The sequence below is a fragment of the Leopardus geoffroyi genome, chromosome D1, assembly GCF_018350155.1.
Source record: "Leopardus geoffroyi isolate Oge1 chromosome D1, O.geoffroyi_Oge1_pat1.0, whole genome shotgun sequence".
Classification (NCBI taxonomy): domain Eukaryota; kingdom Metazoa; phylum Chordata; class Mammalia; order Carnivora; family Felidae; genus Leopardus; species Leopardus geoffroyi.
In genome coordinates, this window is record NC_059329.1 from 71,571,798 (window position 1) to 71,599,147 (window position 27,350).

Consider the following 27,350-nt stretch of genomic DNA (forward strand, 5'->3'; position numbering starts at 1 on the left):
TTGCTGTGACACTTGTAGGTGTGTATGCACATGCGCGGGAGAGGTAAAAATGGTGTCACCCAGCTACCTAGTCTCTAGTATTGGAACTCTGTTCTCCCCCATCAGCAATTGCACACCCCTCTTTTGTCTCTGGCTTCTATACACTCCCTGCTTTTGCACTGTCCATGACCAAACCGTCAGGTTGCCAGGTGGCACCTCCGTCCTGAGTTTTATCTGAAATGCGGCAGTGTTTCTCGCCCCCTCTCTTCCGAGGGACTGTGGCTTTGATCCGTTTTGACTCTCTGCTGGAGGGTCTCACCCAGGAATGGCTGGGTGCCAGCTCGCCCCCTGGAACGTTCGGGAGACCTCGCTGTTGCCGATGCCCAGAGACTGCAGCTGGGTGCCAGCCCGCCTCAGAAGAAGTTCACACGATCATGTAGCAGCAGCATTTCAGGGGTTACGGAAAATCACAACACACATCTGGCGCCAGGCTTCCCCCTTATCGTCCTTGTTCCAGCACCAGTGAATGTGGTTGTTCTCCAGAGTCCAGTGGGACCTGTGGCCTGAGGAACCTTGGGACCTTACTCTGCTCCTGGGGATTCACCCTTCTCACCAGAGCACCGCCAGGTATGGAGCTGCAGAGTTTCAGACTCTGCATTCCCCCTGTTTATAGAGTCTTAATGGAATTTAAACCCTCTGCTTTCTCTTTTATCCCTTTTTGGTTGAGTCCCTGTGGCTGTTTCCACTCTTCCACTTTCTCTCCAGCCACTTGGGGGGGTGCTTTTCCTGTACTCCGCCCCCCACCCTGCCCCGTCTCCATACTCTCTCCACAAGCAAGAACAGCTCCCTGCCCTCTGTGGCTTCTCTCTCCTCCAGTCTACCTCTCTGCACCACATACCTGCTGAATCCTGTGGTTCAGGTTGTGCAGATTGTTGTGTTAATCCTCAAATCGGTTTTCTAGGTGTGCAGGATAGTTTAGTGTTGACCTGGCTGTATTTCATGGACGCCAGATGCAAAACAACTTCCAGGCTGTTCCACCATCTTGGCTCCTCCCTCCTCCCATACTACTATTGTATTACTGTCAATTAGTTCCTTTATGTTTGTTATTAGTTGTTTTATGTATTTGGGTGCTTTCATGTTGGGTGCATACATATTTATAATTGTTATGTCTTGTTGGATTGTCCCCTTTATGATTATATTTCTTTGTTTCTTATTACAGTCTGTGTTTTAAAGTCTATTTTGCCCGATATAAGTATTGCCACTCCAACTTTCTTTTGACATCCATTTGCGCGATACAAGTTTCTTCATCCCCTCACTTTTAATCTGCAGGTGTCTTTAGGTCTGAAAAGAGTCTCTTGTAGGAAACATATAGATGGCTCTTGTTTTTTATCCACTCTTTCACCCTAGGCCTTTTGATTGGAGTGTTTAGTCCATTTACATTCAAAGTTATTATTGATAGGTATGCGTTTATTGCCATTTTATTACTTGTTTTGTGGTTGTTTTTGTAATGAACCAAATTTTGAATTTTCAATTGCACACCTAAATTGAGGTGTTCAATTTGAGAAATTAGAAAAGAAAAATGGAGAAAACTCAAAGAATTTGAAATGGAGATAATAAAACAGACGTTGATTATCTATAAGATGAGGATTAAACAAAGAGGATCAGCAAAGGCAAAACTTTGTTATTTGAAGACTAATGAAATTGGAAAACCTCTAGTGAGGTTGATCAGGAAAAAAAGAGAGCAGACACAAAGAATATCAAGACTAAAACAGAGAACTTGCCCATAGATACAGCAGAGATGAAATGATAGTAAAATAATACTATAACTATATGCCAATAAGTTTTATAATGTAGATGAAATGGGTAAATTTCTAGAAAATATAAAGGTCCTAAAACTCACTTGGGTAGGAATGGAAATCCTGAATAGGTATATAACTGTAATATATTGAATCAGTTTTGTAAAATCTTACCACAATGACAGTATAATATTGTTGGAATTATAGATAAATTCTCCCAAATATTCACAGAACCAATTCCACTTATATACAGAATTTCCCCCAAAATAAAAAAGAGGAACTACTACCTAATTCATTTTAGGAGGCTAGTGTGACAAACATAATAAGGCCAGAAAATAAGTTTATGAGAAAGAAAAAAATTCAGTTCCATTTCACTCATGAACGTAGATGCAACTATCCTAGACAAAATGATGGCAAACAAAACATAACAGTATACATAAAACAATGTATCATGACCAGTAATTGCTTGCTCCTCAAACATAAGAGTGGTCTGACATTTGAAAATCCATTAATCCATAAAAAATTAATAAATTTAGTAATATTATGATTAGCTCAGTAGATAAAATTGTCTGAGAAAACCTCAGAGTAATCATGCAATGGAAAGGAAAAATCTGTTTTTTTTTTCTTTTAGTTTTATTTATTTATTTTGAGAGAGAGAGAATGCAAGCGGGGGAGGAGCAGAGGAAGAGAGAGAGAGACAGAATCTCAAGCAGGCTCTGCACTACCAACTGTGGAGCCCTATGTGGGTCTCGAACCCACAAACCGTGATATCATTACCTGAGCCCAAATCAAGAGTCCGACAGACACTGAACCGACTGAGCCAACCAGGCACCCCTGGAAAGGAACATTCTTAATCTGATTATAAGTATCTATCAAGATCTGCAACAATTAATCAATCTTAGGGAATAAACATTAGAAACAATCCCTTTACAATTAGGTAAAAAGTAAAGAAGTCAACTATCATTTCTTCTATTCAGCAATTCACACCAGGTTCTAGCTAGTTCACTAAAATAAGAAAGAGAAAAGAAGGTTTAAAGGTAAAGGGAAAAAGTTTTCATAATTTTATATACTGAATTTCCCAAATAGTATACAAATAAAATTATTAGAATTAAATAAGAATATTTATAAAATGGCTGGCTATGAGATCAATAAACCTTAAATAGACTGATTTATAGTAAATGTATTTGAAAATCTAGTAAATAAGAGATACCAATGACAATAGCAAAAAAATATATATGTATATAAAGGGGCGCCTGTGTGGCTCAGTCAGTTAAGTGTCCGACTTCACCTCAGGTCATGATCTGACAGTTTGTGAGTTCGAGCCCCACGTTGGGCTCTCTGCTGTCGGCACAGAGCCTGTTTCAGATCCTCTATTCCCCTCTCTCTCTGCCCCTTCCTGCTTGTTCTCTCTAAACAAACAAACAAACTAACTAACTAACTAAAAAAATATGAAAAGAATCTAGGGATAAATTAACAAAATATGTGTTGGTAAATCATCAGACTTTTACTGAGAGACACTAAAAAATAAATAATAGGAGAAACATGCTACATGCATGACTGAAAAAACTCAGTATTTGAAAGGTATCAAATATTTCCTAATTAAACTCAATGCAAATTCAATACATATCTCAATAGGGTTTTCCTTAGACTCTGGCAAGTTGATTCTAAAATTATTTAGAAAAGAAAATGATGGGGCGCCTGGGTGGCTCAGTCGGTTGAGCATCTGACTCTTGATTTTGGCTCAGGTCATAATCCCAGTGTTGTGGAATCAAGCCCTGCATTTGGCTCCGCCCTGAGCATGGAGTCTGCTTGAGATCCCCCCCTGCCTTTCTCCCCCACCCACATGTGTACTCTCTCTTCCTCTCAATATAAGGAAAAAGAAAAGGAAACGGTTAAGAACAGGCAAATGCTTCTGAAAAATAATAAAATTTTTGGAGGATTGCTTGCCCTATAAACCTATAGTCATTAAGATAAAGAAGTATTGATTCAGCAATTAGCCAATGGAAAATCATCAAGATCCCAGAAATAGAGCCATGTATATGTAAAACTTTGGCCTATGACAGAGGAACTACTCAACAAATGGTGTTTGGGAGGTTGGTTATGCCTGTGGGGAGAAAAAATGAACTTGGATCCTATCTCACACCTTGAAAAATATCAATTCAAGATGGGCTAAAGATTCTACTGTGAAATGCTGATATTTAGAACTTTTAGGAGAAAATATAAGAGTAAAGAAGTCATCTTAAACAACCTCAACAGTGTTAACCATAGAAGAAAAAGTCAATAAATTAAAAAACTTGTTTTTTTTAAAAGGATGCAATAAAGAGATTGAAAAAACAATTGGCAAACTAGTAGAGGTATTTGCAACACATATAGTCAATAAAGGATAGCATTGTATTCCTATTTATAGAGATTATCTGCCTATCTATCATCTATCTATCGATCGATCTGCCTACCAACCTACCTACCTACCTACCATCATATATAGTAGATATGAGGGAAACAGGCCTTCTCTTACAAAGTAAAAGTATCTTCCAGCAAGGGAAAAACAGCCTCTGACCTGGATATGGGAGACTTTATTTCTGAGGTATAGGAGCCTCAATAGAGGAGTAGAGATTTAAAATATTTAAATCCTCTTGAATCTATTCAAATATCTCCTTTCAAAAATCTCAGGAGTATCTTCATTACTGATTAATGTCTTAATTTCATGTAAGAAACCTGGTGATCATTTGATATAATTCCATAAAGGCAGGCTCAAACTGCAAGTTTGGATTTTGGTCATCGTGGCCCTACAACTGATAAGTTTCTTTAGCACTATCGTGGAAAGTCCTGAGCTTGAGAATGTTGGGATTTTTAGGGACACAAGCATCCACCTGCACCCTGAGGTCCTTGGATTCTCCAGATATTTACACTTTATGCGAACTTGATTCCAGGTAATCAGTTTTTTTACTGCATGTCATAGTTGCTGGATTTCTGTTATGGAATACAATGGGCTTTTATGCTATTCACCATGTATCAGCTAAATAAATATCCTAAATTTCCCTATTATGAACATTTCCCTGAGTATCTGTCTCCTGCATTCCACTCACAGCATCAGTCTATCAGCGAAAGTTCTTGGCTGCAAGCAATAGAAATGGACTTGGGTTCTGTCGTGCAGGAAAGCAGTATTTTTGGAAGAATATTGGAACCTCACTGAATTCTTGAATTCTCAGAATGTGGAGATGGCTTAGCTGAGTGGCTCTGGCTCAGGGTCTCTCACAAGGCTGTGGTCAAGGTGTCAAGCAGAGCTGCAGTCTCCAAAGACTTGAATGGGGCTGGAGGGTCTTCTTTAGCCTCACGCATGTGACAGTTGACAGGTTTCAATTTCTTGTCATGTTGGCTGACCTCTTCATAAGGTTGTTCATGTCCTGATTTACCCCAGAGCAATTAATTGGAGAAGGAAGATAGCTGGGTGGGGAGAGACAATGAGAGTGCAAGATGGAAGCTGCAGTGTCTCTTATATTTGAATTACTTCTGTGTATTCTGCTCATCACACAGACCAATCCAAGTACAATGTGGGAAGGAATTACACAAAGGCATGTATACTAGGAGCAGGACCATTGGGGGCCATCTTGGAGGCTTCCTACTACAATGGAAGTGGAGAACAAAGCTGGGAAACAGGAAGAAAATAGGGATGCTCTTGAGCACCAGCCAGTAAAACTTCAGAAAATGTCACAAAGTGGGAACAGAGATCTTTATGTTGTTGCCACTGCGATAAATATGACCTTCAGTCATTCTACGTTGTTGGGTCATTCACTGATGATTTAGAAACGTGAGAGATTTGTGAACCCGCTGCATGTGCTTGCATCCCCACTGTGATGCATTAAGGAGACATTCAGCTTCCATCCTGAGAAGCAACCACAACCCGCCACCAAGGCTACACATAACAAGGAATTCTTCAAACAGGAGGTCAGGGTACTAATAGGAAAGAACTGTTTAGAGCTAGATGTCTCCCCTCCCACTCAAAAAAGACATTAGACACATTAGTCAATAGACAATATTCTATATAGTCATGTAGAGTTGAGGACTTCTAAGCCACTAACACAATCTATAGCTCTTATTGCCCTATGCTGGATAATTAGATATGGTAGCCATTGGAATTTGCAAATGTAACAAGTGTCTTTCAGAGTTTCTTTTGGGGAATAACAATCCTTTCTAAATAATGGCATCCATTTGTGATTCTTCAGTTGCCACAGATCCAAGTCTCTAGAAAGATAGTAGAAGTCATTATGTGTTGATCCGTTGCAGATAAAGAGACAAAATTTCCAATGTTTGGTATGTCTTGTGTCAGGGAATGATATTCTACTTGTGTACCTTTTAATTCTTATCCAGTGAATATTGTGCATGAAGCTCACCTATAGGGATATGACAGTAGAGGATAAAGCCAGAGCCCTTCTGTAGGAGATAAGGTCTTTCCTATAGGGTAAGCTTATTCCTTATTCCAGTTATCTGGGGGACAGGGCTGCTTCTCAGATAAAACTAGTAATAGGGAGAAGAGTCACAAGTAACCGGAAAGGAATTGATCTTGTCTTTTGTCTTGATTTCAGGGAAGGGATGTTAGGATGGCTAGAAGGAAGTTCACTGATGATGGCTGTTAAGATGACACTGGTAGACAGGGAGCTGAGAAGGCAGGGGCCCAGGGAAGGTGGGCAATCTTTTGAAGCTGGTTGATAGTAATTTCCCTAGTATGGAAGTAAAATGTTACTGGCCTTTAAGCCATGGGAATGAACTCCTTGTGGTAACCTCAGCCTTGACAGTAAAGCCAGACTTCTTATTTCTTCAGGTTTTATTTACCTGTTGTTCTCCATCTGGGTTCAATAAAATCTGTGAAAGTTCTGGACAGTCTCAGATGGCTGTCTAAAAAGAAGAGCCTGTGCTCTGAATGAGCTGGAGAAGCCATATAGAGAGAAGACTTTATTTTTTTTTTTAAAAAAGGGGAAGCCATAGTCTACTTTCTCTTGATGAGTGGGGTATTTGCATTGGGAATGCAGAATGAGGAAGTAAAATTTAGTGAGAAGCATGAACATATACCATACCTTTCCATGTACAACTGAGGCCATGCCTGGAACCTCATCCCATCTGTGTGGGACTTCACCAACCAGACTGTGGTCGAGTTCTGGTCCCTGCTGCTGCTTCCTTGAGATCCCAAACCTGAGCTGTTAACTACTGGACAAAGGATCTGAACTTCTTATCACTCAGATACCAAAATGATGAGCTAAAGGCCTAAAAAATTTTTAAGGATCCATGAAAAAGTTTGAGTTTTCCAAAGTGATTGGCTTCAAAATATGAAAATTTAAAGTAGGTTAAAAAATCATGTTTATTTAAATGTCTACATGTCCATTGGTCTACTTCAACTCAACTCTTGTGTAGTTGTATATAAATTATATTTAATGTGATATACAGGTACATTTTAATATGATGTAGGGTTAGGATGTCAACAATAAAAGTATAGAGGCCTAGGAGCATCTTAAAATACCGTCTCCCCCAGTCCCTCCCTCCGAACGCGAAGCAGCCCCTTCTCCACCAGAGGGCGCACGAAGCAGGCACTTAAGGTTTACTTTGCCAGGACCCCCTCCAACCAGTCTATCCAGCTGGTCTCCCAGATTCACCTCTCATTCTTCCTGTCTCTGGGCCTTGGTTTTCTGATCTGTAAATTTGAAATAATGATGTCTTCGTCAACACCCTGATGAAGGCACTCAGGATTCTGAGGTAGTCCTTAGATGGTAGTCCTTAGAGAGGAAGGAGACTGGAAGTTTCTCCTTGTCTAGGGGCCTTGCCAGAGACAACTAGGGACTAAGAAAAGGGCAGCCATAGTGAAGCCCATTTTGTTGCCTTCTTATTTCCCTCAAAGGACACTGGCTGGGGCAGAGATGGCAGAATGGTGGGAGTGGGGGCCATCAAGGGCATGAACTGGCATCCTGCATTCTGACACAGGACTGGTCTTCTTCCTGAGCCTGTCTTTTCTAAGATTTGTTATTTCAAAATTTTGTTGGAGCTCAGAGGACACATAGAGATCTCCTGGGTGGAGTTGGGGGAGTGGGTGAAGACAAAATTAAGGAGGTTTTATGGAGCAGTTAGTATTGAATTCAATGTGGAAGAGTTGGCAGGTTTTTTTTTTTAATTAAAAAAATTTTTAATTAAAAAAATTACCAAGAGGAGCCTAAGGAGACATGACAATTAAATGTAACATGGTATCCTGGATGGGATCCTACAACAGAAGAAGGCATTCAGTGAAATCTAAGGAAATATAAATAATATGGGATTTAATTAATAATAATGTATCAATAATGGTTCAAAAAGTGTAACAAATATGTCATACCAATGCAAGCTGTTAACAATAGGGGGAGCAAAGTACAGTCTTTGTACTATTCTTGAAATTTTTCTATACATTTAAAACTTTTAAAATTAAAGGTTTATTTTAAAAAGTTCAATAACTCCTTTTTGTAATTATAAAATTGCAATAATATAGAAAATTTAGAAAATATAGGAAAGCCAAAAAATTAGAAGGGGTGTGTTTGTTAGTTATCTCATTATGTTATCTCTTATGGCAGGGAAATATACCATTAATAATTTGGTGTATATTCTTTCTTTTATATTCTATGTATATATTTATGAAATTGTATCCCACCAAGCTTACTTCTTTGAAACCAGCCGTTTTCAGTGTATATCTTTCTATACCATTACATATTCTTGTGCTGCATCATTTTTAAATGTCTATTTCACATTCCATTGAATAAATGTGCCAAATTTTATTTAATCAATCCCTTATGTACATGTAAATTGTGTACTTTTATTTTTAGATAGATTTTTATTTTTGCAAAAATGCTGTAATAATCAGCTTTGGAGCTATATTTTGCAAAATATTCACATTTATTTCCTTAGAGGGAGGGTGCATGGACAATCTGAGATCATCTTTGATACCATTTTTAATGTGATACCATTTTTTATCTAATGTGATATCTAATGTGATACCATTTTTTTATCTTTTCTGGAAGTGGGATTGTAGAGTCAAAGAGTAAATTCACATCTAATTTTATTAGATATAGGCAATAGACCATTTTAAATTCCTGCCAGCCATGTGTGACGGTTCTTGTGTTCCCTAGCCTCACCAGCTGGGGATGTTGTCAAATTTCTGGATGACCTGACACAGGGAGAGATAGAACAACATAAACAACAGACAACAGAAACAGACATGGAGGGTAAAATATAGGAGGAGCAAATAGGAAGATAAATGCTAGCTTAATACAGGGAAAGACTTTCTAACAGTCAGAGCTATATAATGATGGCATGGGCTTCTCAGGATGTGATAGGCTCCTTGTCACTGAAAGTGTTCAAGAAGAGGTCAAATGACCATTCAACAGAATTTGGTGGAAAATATTTCACCAACTTGGCATCTGAACTAAGGGTCTTCAATGCTTGGAGAAAAACACACAACCATATTCATTGATTGCTTCATTTTAAATCTATGAATCCATGAGCATGAGCCTTAACTAGGTTTTTATTGCTGCCGGGAAGTCATATATATTTTAGTCCATTCACTTTCCCATATACATCTAGATCATTTCACATCTTCTCCTCAAAACCCAAACATTTCCTCCACCTTGCTTATTCTCAGCTCCTGACCTTGCTTCCTACTTCATTGAGAAAATGACATCAGAAGAGACCCTTCATGGACTCCACCAAACTCCTATACACTGGTATCTGTTTCCTGGTACCCTGTTGCCATAGATGAAGTTTCTATGCTTCCCAACTGGAGCCATTTCTTCCATTTGTGCACCAGATCCCATTCTGTTTTCACTACTCAAAGGCATTGCTCTAGCTATTCTCTACTTATCTCTGCTCTTATCCCCTCCTATACCCCTCTCCACCCTTGTTTACTCTGTTTCACTTCACTAGTCTCTTTGTTCTTGCTCAAACACCAGATTCATGCTTGTCTTAGAGTCTTTGCTTTGACTGTTTCCTTCTCTTGGAAAGCTCTCCTCCCAGATAATCATTTGTGTAACACCTAATCCCTTCACCTCTGTTTATGTTGATTGGATTAAAAAAAGTCTAACTGTAGGTTCTTTACAAGAAGTATCTAAAATTTAAGAATATAGGAAGGGGAAAAGTAGGAATGAATAATTTATCATGCAAACAGTAATTAACCAAAATAATGTCTGTATAGCTATATTAACTTTGAAAAAAATTGACTTTAAGGCAAAAGCATCACAGAGATCATGGGGCCCTTATAATAACAAAATTTAACATTTTCTGACAAGATGTAAAGATTCTAAATGTATATGTACCTAATAACATAGCCTCAAAATATATAAAGTGGAAATCCACAGTTAGAGACATTTTGAATCACTGCTCTTATTAACTATCTCCTAGTATAGGAATACTTTATGTTTCTTTCTCCACTATTAGACTGTGAACATCCCAATGTCAGAGACTGCCTTGATCACTTGTATCCCAGGTGATGTGCACAGTGCCAGGTATAGGACTGGCCTTCATTCATTGTTCGCTGGACTAAACTTCCTCCAGCAATAGTGAGATCACTATGTCCTGAAGTAGCACATTCTTTCTTTGGGAATATTCTTACTCTTAGAAGGGTCTTAGTCTTCTGGACTAACCCTGTCTTCCCCACTCTTTTCAGCTTTTCTAGTGGGGCTTGGGCATGGATGGGTTCTGGAGAATTTCCCTTTAGGAAGAATGGGTGTGCCTGAGGCCAGACTCTTCATGTTTTAAATTAATTTATTTTAAAAATAGTGTAACAGACACATACTTTCCATTTTACTTTTAATTTTGAGAAGAAAGTTTATCATTTGAAATATGTAATAGGGGGTAGAGTTGCATATTTGAAATATTTTCTTGGAGAAATAGACAGAATGCCTTGGGTGTATAACCAAACCCAAGTTTGTCTGCCTGATGCACAGCAAGATAATCACTGAGACATCAAGGATGCGGCAAGGGAAGGGTTTATTTGAGAGGCAGCTAAATGAGGAGATGGGAGGGCAAGCCTCAAATCTGCCTCCCCCAAGGAGGAGAGTCAGGGAAATTTAAAGGCAAGTGAAGATGATCTGGGTAAAAGCTGCAGCTGAGCTTATTAGTCTGCAGCTTCGAGCAGTCCCATTAACCCTTTGGTTACTGGTTTCAATCCCCACTGTCTTTTGAGCATTCCTCATTCTTTTTTTTTTTTAATTTTTTTTTTAACGTACATTTATTTTTGAGACAGAGAGAGACAGAGCATGAACAGGGGAGGGGCAGAGAGAGAGGGAGACACAGAATCTGAAACAGGCTGCAGGCTCTGAGCGGTCAGCACAGAGCCCGACGCGGGGCTCGAACTCACGGACCGTGAGATCATGACCTGAGCCGAAGTCGGACGCTTAACCGACCAAGCCACCCAGGCGCCCCGAGCATTCCTCATTCTTGAGGGAATTGAGATGGTGACCATTCTAGTTACTTCCTGCTGAGACGAGGCAAAGATCAGAGTTTAGAGAAATGGAAACTTTCTGCACTCATTTAGAGTTACTCTTCAGTCCCAGGTTGAAACCCAACATTCTGCATTACTAAGAGTTTTGTACTTTAGTTATTAATTTTTCTACTGTATTTTATGTAGGGTCTTATGGGAGATTTATTGTAACCAAGTAGAATGGGTGTGTCTGAGGCCAGACCTTTTAAACCATAGGTGGGTATTAATTGCAGGCTCTTCTCCCCTACAAAGTCCTAGACTGGATATGTTTTCTATTAGAAGGTTTCTTTCTGGCTAATTATCCATTCATTCTCCATAATGCATCTGGAGGTTGGCATTAAGACTTTTCAATTATTCAAATTGTCAGAGTTTTCATTTACTAGTGAAATTTTTCTGGAAGCTCTTGTGGCAGCCGTTGCTTATGCTTGATAGCATAGCTAAAGTTCTTGCCTCGATCTTTGGCAAGCTTTTAGCCAAAAGCTGTAAATCTGGACCTGTCAAGACCATTATGGCAATTTAGTGGCTTCCTGGACAGTTCAGTGCTTCTATAGAGAGATTTAAATGAGAGGGAAGATGTGGAGATTGAGAGCATTTGTAGGTCTTGGTTATTTTCTGGGTTCTGGTTATTTTCCATTTGCATCGTGCACCCTCTTCTGCTCTGCGTCCTGAGGAGCTGGGCCTCATATCACACCACCAGGCCTCTCTGGTTGGATTCTGTCAATGGAGGCTTTGGAGATCAGAGAAAGGAGAAGAGTGAGGTTATGGAATTTCTTCCTTGCTGATGTGGTTTTTGAGATGACCTCCTCCATGACTGCACAGTCTCTTCCATGGTTCCACTGGAACACCTCCCTGTTTCTCCGGGCTTAGCAGTGATAACAGCTTCCCCACTTATCAGTCCTTGGGTACCTCAAAACAGTTGTTTTACTCTTAACCCTGACATAAATAGCCCTTCATTAAATTGTCTTCTAAATACCATTTGAGTGGCTTTTTTTCTTGCTAGTACCTGCCTGGGCTGTGAAAATGGACAGAATATACATTCTGCCTGAAAGATGACCTCTTTCCTTGGTTGTTGGTCTCAGAGTCCTTGTCAGACTGGGAGGTCTCTTAGACCAGATCTCAGATGGTATAGACTCTGCAACCCAGTGAAAGAAAGACACTTACTTAGGGTCACAGAGGTAAAAGATAAGTCTAGGATCCTTATCTCCTGTGCTGTGTTCTTCCCACTAACTGCTGGACCTTCTCTTTGTTCTGTGTTTTCCAGGTAGACATAGGGAGGATGTATAAATTTAGACTTTTTAACTTGTAAGCGGAAAGAAACAAAACTCAAGCCAGCTGAGGAGAAATAAGAACAATGTTGTTAGCCTATAGGGGTGTCTCATGGGAATTCCAGGACAGAAAAGCTGTTAGGTCTCACAAACCAGGGGTGCAAATGCTCTCTCAGGGAAATTTTTTGGAAACCCAAGATCTCTTGCTTTCATGGGCTGGGTGTTCTGTCTGGCTCCCTTTATCTTTTTAGCATCTGTTTTCCAAATGATCTCTGCCACTTCTCTCTGTTACATGGGGCTTTACCATGTTTGAACCATTCCATAGAAGTTTCTAGAATTTCTATTATGTGCCAGGCACTGCACCAAATGATAGGGTCTCTGTTCTTATGGAGTGAAGAGTGAGAGAGATATGTAGTAATCAATCAAATAAATAAACAAGGAAATTTCAGAGAATGAAAGTGGTATTAACAGAGGAGTGACAAAGGACGGTTCTTTTAGTTTGCGTGGTCAAGGAAGACCTCTCTCAGGAAGATGACATGACCTGAGACCCTAATGGAGAGAAGAGCCATGTAGAGTTTTGTGAGACAGAGCAAAGGGTCTAGAACTTTTATTCTAAGTGCAACAATAAGAAGCTGCTGAAGACTTTTAGGTTGGAGGAGGATGTGATCTCATTTATGCTGTTAAAGGATGACTCTGCTGCTTTGTGGTTAATGGAGTTTAGATGGCTAGGGATTCAATATGGAGGCAGAACAGACAGGATGGATGGACCATCTGGATGTTGGGGGAGGGGGATGAATGATGAGGTAAGAGGAATAAAAAGATGACTTTTAGTTTGTTTTTGATTTGATGTATTTGTTTTTGATCAGCTGGGTAGAGGTGGTGCCATTTAATGACTTGCCTTAATTCCAACTCACCACCAGGTCCAGAGCCTTCCACTCCCTGGGTGGGGAGAGTTCTCTCCTTACCAGGATCCACGGCTTCCTCAATGGCTCCTGGTGCCTCTATTGATAGACCCTGTTCTAGCTGGGAATCTAGGCCATGTTCTCCCAGGGCTGGGAGCAAAGTTCTTCAGAGCAGTGCCACTCAGTGTCCCAGTTAGGGTATCCCCTGACCATACTAAGGCAGAGTCCTAGCCACTTCTCCTTCTCCCAATAGATGGTAAGCTCCTTGAAATCCCCATTTGGGACACCTGTCAGTCCTCACCTCTTCCAAACTGAGATCTAGGGTCACTGAGTCCTGGCTTGTGTAATTGTTCTTGCTGGCTTCATTTCAAATATATGTTTTTCAACTCTAGCCCGGCCACAATTGTCATTCCTAATTTGCTTCATCCCCTGAATCCCAGGGAAGCTGAGCTGTTCCTTCCTTGATGGATAAGGTCTTGTCTCTATTTTGGCCACTTTGTTCACCATAAGTCACCTGGCATCCCACTTTAAAAAAGGACCCTGCCCCCTCTCCTTCCCCATCCTATCTGAGCTAGCACCCAGCCATCTGTCTTAGCAGCAGGTGTACATCCTCCTGTCCCAGGTGAACCTCTGCATCTGTGTTCCTGTGTTATACCTTGTGAAATTTGTAGGGCCTAGAGTCAGTCAGACCTGGGTTCGAATCTTTGATCTTCCACTCACTGGCTGTGTGATCTTGAAAGAGCGACTTAATCTTCTTAGCCCATTTCCTCACCTGTAAAGTGGGAAGTGTAATAACTGTACCATTAGATTCTGGTGAGACACAAATGAGGTAAACCATGATATACAGGAAGGAGTCAGTAATGCCTGTTCATATAGTCACAGTTCTTTTTATCATTATTTTGTCCCTCTTCCCAAGGCCTCACTTTTTAAATTACCCTCAAATCTCATTTTCTGCCTGAACCTAGGAGCACGAGAAGTGGAGAAAGTAGTGGACTCACACAGGAGAGGCTGAAGTGGCTTCCATAGCCAAGTCTTTGGCAAGCCTCCTTATAGAAAGATACCTGAAGCTGTCCCCGGACAGCCAGAGCAAGCTCCTGAGAATCCAAAGGGCCAGACAATGTCCACTGAGTCATTCCCTCAATTAGATACCAGGACAGTGACAGAACTTTTTTCTGCTGTATCCCTGATGAATTTGTCCTGCTGTTTTTGGAAAGATATTGACCCCTTAGACTTTGGAAAGAGGGCTTCTGTTTTAGCTCAGGATGCATGGCCACTGCTCCGACACCTGAGATTCCCCGGGAGCAGGAGTTAAGGAAGCTGGTCCAGAAGGAGTGTGACACAGCTGGTGCTGGTCTGGTACCCTGATGACCTTTCCTCCTGAGTCAAAGAGCTTTTGATTCATGGTCAGGGAGGCGGAAACTACAGTCCCTCCTACTAGAATGGCAGTCTTTGAAGTTTAGTGGGCATCAGAATCACCTGGAAAGATTGTGAAGCCATAGCTCATTGGACCCCAGCCACAGAGTTTCTGATTCAGCAGTTCTGAGGGGAGACCTAAGGATTTGCCTTTCCTGTACAATCCCAGAGTCACCGATGCTGTTGCTCGGGATCAGTTTGGAAAACCACTGCCCTGGGGAATTGCAAATTTCCATCCTTGCTCATTCTTTTGCATCCTGAGGGCTGGATGTAGGGGCAAGACAAAGGGGAGAGAATCTCGGGTTCTTATTTCTATTAACTTGTTCTGTGGCTGTATTTCTGAAGGTGGTTTTGGTTGGGAGTAATGGAAAATAGCTTATTACTTTAAGTAAGGCAGGGAATTTGTGGGGAGGATGCTTGGGAATCTCTCTGAATTCAATGCAGAGATAAACAGTTCGGTCTTGGGAAGGGCGGGACAGCCCTGAGGCACTCAGCACCTGGAATTCTTGTACCTGCTGTCCAGTCCAGTGATCTGGCAACTGATAACCTCTAGTTCGGCCTATTAAAATTCCAGATGCTGACAAGAGGTAATGTGATTGGCCCACAAGGGGCAGGACCTCCCTGCCTTCCCTCATTTAACCAATAAGCTACAGCAGGTGTGTCGGAAAGGCCGCAGAAGAGGGTTAAGGAGACAGGCAGGGCTGTCCCAAGCCCCCACAGCCCTGAACTGAGCATCTGTGATCCCACAAGGGTTCTACCATAGTGACGGTGACCACGATTCTTCCCTTCACTGGGCCTCAGTTTCTCTATATGTGAAATGATGGGTTTGAGTTAGAACTTCATTACTGGGTCAGTGTTTCTTTCTCAAAACGGGCCTGCATCATAATTCCTTGAGATCCTTGAAAACAGACACCCACCTGCTCTGTGGTGTGCTAATTTATGGTCCACAACAGACTTGCCAAGACAAAGTATAACAAAACACCCTGATTTGTAACGTTTGTCCAGTTTCTGTGGTGTAAACAAATATTCCCGCCATGGCCAGTTTCAAGCTAGCAGAGTGAGGTCACTGAACAGGGAGCTGGGAAGAGAGGGGCACCTGGGCTCCAGCTCACCCCTTGCCTACAGAATCAGAGCCTCTAAAGGACCCCTGGGAATCTGTATTTCATCCACAGGCCATTCTGGTAGATCATAAAATTTCAGGAGCCCTGCACCCAGAGATCTCTGAGAACCTTTCTAGCTCCTACGTTGCCTCATTTTAATTATATCACAAATTTTCACACTGGCTCTGGGAATCGGGGAAAATTTTCCCGTGTGAGAGCGTGGCAGAAGCAGCCCTGGGGAGATGGGTGGACTGAGTGGGGCAATGGTGTGTCTGTGCCAGCCTGTCTGGTACTCTGGGACGGGATTCACCTCTCCCTGTTCTCCCAGAGTGCCCTCTTGTGCCATCGCTCCTGGAGGCAGGGTTGTATGGTGACGGGCATGCCTCGGGGATGGAGATAGGGGTTGCAGGACAGGAGGCGGCAGCTGTGCGTTCTGGGACCCTTGCCCATCTCTCATCTCTCTGGGTATGCTGGCCTTCCTGCTGCTGTCATCATGACCTTGTGATCTGTATCTCTAGCCCCAGAACTGAGAGCCTGCCTGGTCGTCAGCTATTTTGGGGCAGGTCCTCATCTAGATAACCTTCTGTGAGCAGCGAGATCACAGAGCGGAGGATGTCATGCCTTACTTGAGAAGTGCCGAGGCACAGGGCCATCTCAGAACCCGCAGGAGACTGAGTCAGTGACAGTAGGGCCTGAACAGAAGCTGGGGAGATGGAGGTTGGGGGAGGGAAAGGACAAACAACTACCAGGATGTGAATTCTTTCTTCAGGGACCTTGCAGAAGAAACCATTTGCACTCTGGCTGTCCCGCCCTTCCCAAGTTAGGTCACACGTTTACTTTTGAGCTGGAATGACCTCTGACTTTCTCTTGTTCTATAAAGCAGGAGGTCTCATAGTATGACACCCAGGCTGGTAGCAACGGTGGGGGAACTTTGTAGAAATGCAAATTCTCAGACTCAAAATGTCTCCATTTCTTAGAGCCCTTGCCTGACAATGTGATCCCAGGTTCATTTGTGAGGGTTCAGCACTCCTCTCCTAAAGACGTTTTCCGATCCAGATGCCTCCTGGGGCTGCCCTGCCGAGCTGTCCCCAGACCACAGAGTGGATGGGCTCGTGGCAGCACAAACAGGGATTCTGGGATGGGGATGTGGATGGGAAACCACAAGGGACAATAGAGATGGGGCCTTTCTGGGTGCTTTCCAGTGGGGCTGCTTGGGAGGAGGCCCAGGGCCAGCACAGGCCCTGCTTGGAGATGTCCAGCTTAGCGTGGGAGCTTCAAGCAGTGGACAAATTCTTGGATACTAAACTCCTCTTTCTTTCCTCATGCTTGTTCTCTCAACTCTCTGGGCTCTGGATTTTGCCTACATCATGGCCCTGCCCTGTCTTTTCCTCCATTTCCCCTCCCACCAAAGTCTTGTCACATGTGCAATATGGCTCTAGCTCCGTTAGGCAACACATGCCCTGTTCTACCTAAGGCTCTCGTGCTGTGCTGTATCCTGTTTTATGGGTCTTGTCCACTTTCATCTGGTCCTGGAGGCTGGGAGCCCTCCTAGGCCAGCTCCTTGACAGAGTCTCTGATGTCCCTACAGATCCCTTCAGAAAAGGGATCTGAGCCTTCTTCCACTGACCTTGTCGTGTATGCTGGGCAAACCAGATTTGGGGCTGAGGTGGGGTTCACTATTGACCTGCCTGACTGAACTGTAAACCTGAAATCTTCCCTCCATTTAGGTCCAAACTTGCTCTTTCTAAAGTGATTTGTGAAGTTGGTGGAGCTGGAAAGGAAAAACATGGAGTCAGACTACAGCGGACCTTTGCCTGAGGCAGCTCTGAATAATCCCTGAAGCTTCTTTTGGTTGTGCCTCTGAGTGTGTGTGTGTGTGTGTGTGTGTGCGCGCGCGTGTGTGTGTATGTGCATGTATCTCTTTACCTGTGTGTGTTTCCATGTTCATCTGTGAGTTCCCATGCATATCTGTGTAAAATCTTCCTGCATCTCACAAGCTGTGAGGTCACAGGTGGTGATTTAAACCATTTGACCTTTATTTTCCTTGTCTGTATAATGGGGATAATAGTACCTTCCACTAAAAGTGAGTACAGTGGCAAGATGAAAATGCACATAAGCCTCTTAACACAATTTTTAGTATTCCTGTGTTAGGCTATTGTTACTAGATGCCTTATGCAAGTTACTTAGCCTCCCTGTGCCTCAGTTTCCTCATGTGTACATTGGGGATAATACCAGAACCCAGTGTTGTTGGATGGATTAGGGAAGTTGAAATCTGCAAAGTACTTAGCACGGTGCCCTAAGTTTTAGTGATTGTAATGCCTATTATCTTTCCATGCATGGTTGCGTCTGGGTGAGAATCTCCAAATCTGTGAATGTCTCTGGGCAAGTCTCTCTGCTCATGTGTGTATATATGTATGTGCATATGGTGTATCTGTGTTTATATGGCCAGGCAGCCCCGGGCCTCCTGTCTCTGGGTGGAGTTTGCTGTTGGCCCAAACCTGGACTCCCTGAGCCAGCCAGGCCGGCGCTAGGGATGGAATTTCCATTAAGAATTAAACAGGACAGTACTGGGAAGCCAGGCAGACAGAGGGGAGGGGGTCAAGGGGGATGATGTTCCAGCTCTGAGTTCCCTTGGGCAGCCTCAATTCTGAACTGCCTGAGACAAGGTCTCTGCCACCTTTGCCTTCGAGTCGCAGGCCTTGCTGGAGCCATGGCCCAGAAAGATGGGCAAGGAGAGAGGAGTTGCCTGCGGTGGCCTCTGTAGGGAGATTTGGAGTTGCTGCAGCCAAGACTGGAGCCATGAGGCGGCCTCCCGGGAATGGAGAGGCGGCCAGCGAGGGTATAGGCGGCTGGGGCCTATGGGGACGACAGGAGGCCAGGAGGCTCGGCTGTGCCGTATGTATCTGGAAAAGTGTGTGTGTGTGTGTGTGTGTGTGTGTGTGTGTGTGTGTGTGTGTGTTCGGGAATGCACGGTGGGGGACATTCATAGAGGGAACCTCTAGCAAACCAAGTCTGTTCCTCTCTTCCTTGGAAACCCGGGCACAGAATTTGGTCCTGGAAATAAAAGATTTCTGAGGTTTTTGCCAGTATCTATCGTGTTTATGATCTAAGCCTCATTCCATTACTAGCATGCTAAAAAATACCTTCACTTTCCTGGTACTTTTACATTCCTGATCTCATCTCATGTTTTTAACAACCTATGAGCTAGGCAGAATTACTATGATTCCCATTGTAAATATGGGAAAGCTGAGTCTCAGAGAGGTGAAATGACTTGTCCAAGGACACACAGCTAGAAAGTAGTAGAGGCAGGATGCAAAGTCAGGTCTCCTTAAGGAGAAAGTCCAGACTATCTTTATTATACAACCCAATTTACTGGAAACGGACTCAGAGAAAAGATTCTGCAACCTTTGCCCATCTGAGGAAGGCTGTGGCTCCAGTGTTAATGCCCAGCCAGGTGGGCGGCTGGAGCCTAAGTTCTGTCCCCAGGCCCTGAGACAGGCTTGGCTGAGACAGGAACTGAAACCCCTCTCGAGGGACTGGGGAGTGGAGTCAGGCTGTCCTGGATAGATGCAGGCTGTAGGCGAAGCTGGCTCCTTGGAGTGGCTCGGACACACAGAGTCTGGGGTCCCCAGAGAGCTGAGGCAGTTGGGTGAATGTCAGGAGCTGCAACGTGTCCAGGGTCAGGGTGCAGTGGCCATTGTTAGCCAGGGCCTGAAAAAGGGCACGATGGTGTCAGCATCAAGGAAGAGAAGGCTGAGATGGGACCTTGGAGCAGTCATTGTGTTATGGGGATGGAGCTGGCCCCCTCCTCCTCCTAGAACACGGAGTGCAGGCATGTTGACATAGTTTGCACATGAGGGATTTAGGTTAGATGCCAAGGAGGACTTCCTGCCAACTAGAGGGTGCAAGCTTAGGAACAGCGCCCAAGGGAGGCTAGGGTTGACTTACCTTGGTGATCCCCCAGATTGGGTAGAGGCCCTTCTGGCGCCCTTGGATTCATGGCAGAGTGGAGGGAGTTGGATGGAATGACCTTGCAGCTTCCTTCCAGTTCAGGAATGCAACATTCCTGAGCTTTTCGGGAGGAATCAGCCTTCTTTTCTAGACGGGCCATGGGAAACAGAGAAGTCCAGAGGGGAAGTCTGATGTGCCCAAAGTGGGAATGAGTCTCTACAAACACCCTCTGTCATTTTTGGCAGGTCTGTGACCCGGAGGTCGGTGATCTTATAAGGGTGACTCGGATTCCTAAGGGAAGCACCTGTGGTGAATAAACCAAGCTCATTCCGGGCATTTGGGGACTGCTCAAAGTTTGGCGGCTCCCTCCGCGGAGCTTGTGAGCCGCACCCAAACCCCTCCCCGTTTTGTTTCAGCTCCAAGGGAAGCGCTCGCCGCCCCTTCCCTTCCCCTCTCCAGATGTTGGCATGCGGGGCACACGTGGGCACCCCGGTCTGGTGGGCTCCTCCGGGTGCTTCCCAGCCCTGACTCCCACGGGGGCCCCGGGGTGAGCCAGGTCTCTAATCAGGCCTGACCGCGTCCCCATTCCGGCGCTCCCCGCAGACCAGAGCGCGACGTTTCCACTGCCAGGGGGCACCAAAATAGCTTCGCGGCCCGGCGGCGGTGGCTGACGCGGGACAGAGGCTTGGCAGGGGGCGCGCTGTCGTGGAAGGTCCTGGGGCCGCCCGGGGAGTGGGCGGGCTGGGGCCGCGCGGGGCGGGGGCGCGGGGCAGCGGGCGGCCCCTCGGCTGGCCCGGCCTCTGGAGCCCCAGCTGCGCCCTGCCACCGCTGGCCGCCGCGCACACCCGGCTCGCCCGCTCCCTCGGAGTAAGTAGACCCGCTGGGCGGGCTCCGTCGGCGGCCCCGCAGGGTCCGCCAGCCCTAGTCCGGGACAGAGCATGCCTGTGACTATTCGGACAGTAGGTGTAGGAGTGCCAGTTGGAGGGGATGTGTCTGGGCCAACGTGTTAGCCTGTAGAACTTTCTAGCATGTGTCACAGGGTATGAGTATGGGTGAGAAAGTATATCAGGGTGTGTGGGAACTTATATGTCGGTGGGCCTGGAGTGTGCCCACGGGGGGGCACGTGTGTGTCTGTGCACAGCCCTGTGTCGACCCTGTCTGCTTTCCTGGAAGTACATTCCTGTGGGGATAGGAAGGCTCCAGATGGGCTGAGAGAGCGCATGTGTGGATGGATGGATGTGTGTGAGCGAGGCGATGAGGACAGAATGAGGATAAAGCGTGCTGTCTGGGGGTGCCTGGGTGGCTCAGTTGGTTGAGTGCCCCACTCTTGATCTCAGTTCAAGTCTCGATCTCACGGTGCTGAGACTGGCATTGGACCCTCTGCTGGGCATGCAGCCTGCTTAAAAAAAGGAGTGTTATCTGAACTCAGATTTTTCTAAGGTGACTTGACTTGCCCCCAGCTGGGGTGTCTTCTCTGTGGGTCATTTGGCGGCTTTGGTTTCTCAGGACCGTAGGCAGGGCAGGAGCTCGGAGCCTTTGCCCAACACTGGAAGAGATGGGGCTCTGAGGGATCCCAACTGGCTGGCCAGGGTGAAGAGACGGCTTGGGGAACCCACTGTAATGCCAGAAGAGTCAGGAGGACAACGAGAGGGGGTGAGCAGACCACACAGTCATGCCCACCCACAAACACTCATAGGGCACCCACACCCGCACACTCACAACTGCGCATGCAAACACACATTCCTGCCCACACACGCCGCTGTGCGCCAGTCTTGTATGCCGTTCCACTCAGGACATCCATGCAAACACTCACATGCTTTCAACATGCACACCCGTGGACAGTGACATGTATGCAGCAGGCACCTATGTGTGTAGAATGTGCATATGTACACACACACCCCCTGGCTTGCTGCACTTTCAGCTTCCAGACACCCTTTTTGGGTCCGCTTTAGCTTCCATATGTCACCTGGGACAATGGGTCCAAGTAACAGGCCGCCGTAGGGAGTATCTTAAGTCAGAGGCTTTGGCTGTGGGTCCAGGGCAGATGGTAACACGGTCCCTTGGTGGGTTTCTCATGTGATCTAGGACCAATTCTTCCCGTGGAGCCTGGGGCTTAAGGGTCTAGACTTAGAAGCAGTTCTTAACCCTCTTAACAAATGAAAAGGCCGGGCTTGCAGGCTGAGGCACCGCACAGCACCTGTAATTTGCGCCAGGATCTAGTTGCACTCTGGATTCCCCCTGCTGTAGAAAAGCCCCAGGAACCTTTGTGCCCCAGGGGCAGTGAGTGGAGCTGAGCGGATTCCTTCTCTTTGGTTTTAATCAACCCTATTTGAGTGTCTCCCGTCTCAGGCTAGTCTGGAAGAGCTACTAGCTTTGACTTTGCTCCTCTCCCTTCCCCCAGTGGTTATCTCTTTCCTTAACAATCTTGTTCTCCCTGATCTCCTTTCCCTGGGGATCGTAGGGGACACACTAAACAGTGCTTGGAGGAGTAGGTGACCCAAAATATCAAGTTGTTGTTATTATTGTTATCATGGCTTCTAGACCTCTCCCACCTGGTCATTCTCCTCTGGACAGGCTTCAGTGGGGTGCCCAGACTTATGTGTTCCTTCAGCTGGGAGGTTAGAAAGATGACATTGACCGTCTTCTTACTTAGTGTTTATGGTTTGGTCCAAGGAGTGCCTAAGCTCTCACCCCACCAAGTCTCCTAACTTGCATGGGAGAGATGATTTTCAGCCATTTCCTAAGCAGGGTGCGGGGATCTACTCTCCCCTACCTGACCCTTGAGGATGGTTAAATAAGGGCAGGCTGTGGTCTCCCCCTCTCTCCCCCCCCCCCCCCCCCCCCCCCCCCCCCCCCCGCAGCCTTCTTGCAGAGTGAAGGGGGGGGGGGTGGGGAGGAAGTCTGCATACCTTCCCAAGCCTTACCTTTATAGGAGCCCCAGCCACCTTAGGACTCAGGAAAAGACTGGAAAACCGGAGGACTCATGGTGACTCAATCCTGGCCTCTTTCCTCCCCTGCAATCCCCACCTCCCCCCCCCCCCCCACCTCTTAATCAAGTGCGTATATCTGTCAATCAGAGCTTAGAGCAACAGTGGGTTATCACAGAGCATCAGGGTAACCCCGGTAAGTTAACAAACTTCCAGTTCAAGGAGGAGAAATCAGACAACAGCCTAATGGTAATAATGACATGTGTAATCATGGTAATAAAAGCATATTTACTGACTCTCTAGTATATGCTTTGTCTCATTTGCTTTTCACAACAGCTTTTTTAGGCTAATATTCCCACTTTTTTTTTCCTGATAAGGAAATTGAAGCTTACAGTGCTCAAGAGATTTCTACAGGTCTGTGTGACTCCTAAGCTCATGACATAACCTGTGTGTTTCTCTTCTTACTCTGGCTGCTGGGAAGCTCTTAGTCCATCCTATTGCTCCATCTTAGTCACTGTGTTAATTGGAACCCTGGCTTTACTTTTCATTTATGCTTTAACACCTTTATAGTATACATTTAAATGTAAACTCCCACATCCTTTGTGATAATCAGGATAAAGAAATGAAAAGCCAGCCTTAAGCATTTTATTTGCCTATGAGGATGGGAAGCATGTTGCATAGATTTTTGAGGGGGACAGCTCCAGTTTCAAATATTTCACTTGGTTTTCAAGCCGTGTCTCGATTTTTGGCTTCTGTATCTTTGGACTCCGTTTCGTGACCATGTCTTGGGGCTTTTCTTTTTAGCGGCTCTGGGAGATAATGTCCATCTCTGTGCTGGCTCAGACAATGGGGATTGTTGAGAATGAATTGGGCCATTGATAAATGCCCCTTGCTCTGACTGCCTCAGCTGCCAGCTCCTCCCTGTCTCAAAAGCCTGAGTGTCTAGATGCCCAGAGGAGTTTGACCCCTGCCCTAAGTCTGGCCCTGGCCCCATGGCCACCCCTTCTTCATGTGACCCTGCCTAGGCCCAGGGCTCTGCTGGAAGGTCTGTGTCTCTTGGACTTGAGCTCTGCCTCCCCCAGCATGGACCACATGGTCTCTGATCAGGATGGCTCTTCTGGAACCAGAGCTCAGGATGAGGGGTCTGGGCTCTGGAATGGGGAGGGACATACAAGGGGACTTTTCTGTCTCCTTTTCTGGACCTGTGAGGCCATAGAAAAATGCTCACTCTTTTCTCCTTCCCAATGGGGGGGTGGTTCTTAAGTCTTCCCAGTGGTTAGGGAGTCCTTTGTCACCTCTTATCTGTAAGAGATGTGGATCACCAGGGGGCCTCTGCATGCTGCACTGAAGGTTGGTAAGACTTCTAACTGATTGATTCCAAGACTGATTATTTTATTCTACCCAAGGCTCCTAATGTTTGGCAAGTGCAGCAGTGGGAGGCAGTGTTTAGCACTAGCAAATGATTGGAAGGATTCTAATGGTGGCCTTTCAGGCGTTGTTTTGGGATTCTGCTTCTCAGTAAGCATTAATTTGCACCTCCCCCCACCCTCCCCACCTGGTGGCTGTTAACCACATTTAAGATTACTCCTCCCATAAGCATTTGGTTACAAAGTGGGAAGGAGGAGTCCTTGGCCCGAGGCCCCCAGGAAATATCTGGTCCTGGCTGATGTGCTGGTGGCTGGCGCAGGTATGGGGCTTGCTCCTTCCCGGGGAAAATGTCCTCTCAGAAAGGTAAGGCTAAGATTTGATTGTGTCTCTGCTGAGGATTCGGGGTGTTCCCTGGACTTTAAGCTCAACTAAGTGAGAACAGGTTTAAAATCCAGCAAGAGTGCGTCAGGCCTAGCAGTTGCTGGAGTCACTCACGGTTACTCCCATTTATTTAGTACCTGCTACAGGCCAGCCCAGTGTTAGGTTTTTTGCATCCTTTGTTTCATGGAAGCTCTGGAACAACCCTATGAGACACTGAAGCACAGTGAGGTTAAGAGCTGGCCATGACTCCATTCCAGGTCTGTCTGACGTCAGAGTCGGTAGTCAATGTCCGCCGATGACCCCTCCTGTTCAAAAGCTTCAAATCAGGAAAACCCACCCTTTTGGGCCACCTGGGGAAGGGCTAAGGATCTGACTTCTCTGGCCCCAGGACTTGAACATCATCAGCATCATTGGCCTTTGCAGCCTCAGATGGAGACTGCCGCTTTGTGGGAAGCAGGGGTGGCGTGGAGCCTCCACCCAGACTCTGTGATCCAGCCAGCTCAGTCTCCCTCCCCCAGCTCCAGGGTCCCCTCAGCGCCAAGCTCTGGGGGAGCCCAGGATCCTCTGAGGACGTCTCTGGGCAGACCAGACCCTGTTCGGCATGATGCAGTGTCTGTAGGCATCAGCAATTTGGCCGAGTAACTGCGTAGTGTTCACTTTCTGCTGGGGAAATGGAGGTTTTGTCTTACAACCCAAATATCCTGGGTTTGGAAACCACGTGAAGTGCAGCCTGTGGTCTGGGTGTGTGGGCTGCATTGTGGGCCCGTGTGTGGTGCTGGTTTAAAGGACAGAATGACGGACTCAGGCTGCCTCCCTGCCTTTGATAGAGGGTCAGATGAAGGCTGCACATATCAGCAATGTGCAGAGGAAAGAGCATGGGCTTTGCAGTCAGACAGATCTGACTTGGAGCCTCAGTTTCCTAGTCTGTAAAGTGGGGTTCCTCCTTACGCTATGGTGTTGCCATAACTTGAAAGTTTATTGAAGTGGAGTATCTGACATAGAATAGGGGAAGCCTGAATGCCATATCCTTCCTTCTTATCCCACTCACCTTCTGGCAAAGAACCCTGGACTGACTGGCTCGACTGACTCCAGCTCAAGCTCAGCCTCTGGGTACACTGTGTTATCTTACTTTCTCTGGGCCTTACTTGCCATGTGTGTAAAACAAGGGCAGAACTAATTTCCCTCACTCTCTGTAGTTTTTGAGGATAATGAAGGCAGGGGGACCTCTCGGAAGATGCAGAAAGGTCACTTACTATTATTCGTTCATTCATGCCTCAAATATTAATTGAGACCCGCTGGTGTGCCAGAATCTTTTCAAGGCACTGGGAATCTGGGAGTGGGGCATAGCCTAGTCTCCCAGCTGCAGTCAGACCACGTGGCTTGTAAACAATGAGGCCTATAAACAAAGAATGGCAGGCCTGTCCCCGGGGACAGGATTATAGTAGATACTGAAGGTATTGGCGCATCAGAAGAGGAAGTGTTATCTCATTTTGGGGCAATCAGAGAGGCCTTCCTAGAGGTGAAAACTCTTGGATCTCCAAGATAACAGGAAGTTTCTAGGAGGATAAGAGGAGGGCATTCTAGGCTGAGAGACCAGCGCATGCTAGGCACAGAAGCATTGTCTAGAGCGGTAAGCTTGGGGGACTGGAGTGTGTGGCAAGGGTCATCGATAGTGATGAGAAATGAGGTGAGAGACATTTCAAAGTGCTACTGAATGATGTCAGGCCTTGAAAGCTGTGTTGAGGTGTTTGGATTTTATCATGCCAGTTATGGACAGCCACTAGGCGCTTTAGGCAGTAGGCAGGGGAGGATCATGGATGTGGGCTCACTCATTCGTTCAGCAAACATAAAAAAAAAACAATTTGTATGTCACTTTTAATTTTGATATCATATCAAATTAAGGGAAGATTGCAAGACTGGTGAAAAAAAAAATCCCTCTCTATCCAAATCCCTTAGCCACTTACAGGATGCTTCATTTACTTTTTTGTTTTTGTTCTGTCTCTCTCCAATAATATAAAAATTATTTTTATTATTTGTGTATATTTTAGTTGTCTATAATGTATCTTATTGTTGTTTATTATATTCATTGTTTTATGATATATATGTATATATGAATATATATAAAATATTCATATTTCTGATCAATTTAAGAGGAAGTTAGAGGCATGATACCTGTTCACCCCAAAATACTTCCGTGCGTATTTCCTTAAAAAAAGAATAGTCTCCTACCACAGTAGGCTTTTTCTTTCTTGCTCCACTCAGGATGCACTCCACAAACTGCATTTTGTTGTCATGTATCCATGGTCTCCTTAAATCCACAGCAATTCCTCTGCTCTGTCTTTCCTGACCTTTATGTTTTTGAATAGTACAGGTCAGTTATTATGCTGAATTTGGACTTATCTGATGGCAGTGCATGGTTAGAGTATGCATTTTGGGCAGGAACACTAGTAAAGTGCGGCTATCATATTCGCACGCCCAGGATGTGGGGACTGTCCCCGTGCTGGTGATGGAAGCCTTCATCACTTGCTTACGGTGATGTTTGCCAGTTTCTCCAGTGTGAAATTACTGTTTTCCCCTTTGTAATTAATAAGTAATTTGTGGAGAGATACTTTCAAAGATTATGCAAATATCCTGTTCCTCGTCAAACTTTTACCCACTAATTTTGTCATCACTGACACTTTTGAATGCATAGTTTCTTCTCTGTTTATTAGTTGGCACTCTACCGTTGACAAGATCTTTCCTTTCTCCTTTTCTCTCTCTTTCTCTCCCTCCCTTCTTTCA

The 27,350-nt window shown here is 45.1% G+C and overlaps 1 protein-coding gene and 1 long non-coding RNA gene across 2 annotated transcripts in view; one reads left to right on the plus strand and one right to left on the minus strand.

Annotated features, from left to right (window-relative positions):
* Positions 1-19,270: 19,270 nt before the first annotated feature.
* On the minus strand, positions 19,271-20,511 carry LOC123601418. Its single transcript, XR_006714101.1, has 2 exons — positions 19,891-20,511; positions 19,271-19,653 (listed from the first exon to the last, which is right to left on the minus strand). It is a non-coding gene; the product is annotated as an uncharacterized LOC123601418 (long non-coding RNA).
* A 43-nt stretch (positions 20,512-20,554) lies between these two features.
* The window catches only part of INSC (INSC spindle orientation adaptor protein), a 126,730-nt gene continuing 119,934 nt past the window's right edge, over positions 20,555-27,350 (plus strand). Inside the window, exon 1 of the mRNA XM_045484617.1 lies at positions 20,555-20,760. The gene's annotated coding sequence lies outside the window, so the exon portion shown is untranslated. The remainder of the gene's footprint in view (positions 20,761-27,350) is intronic.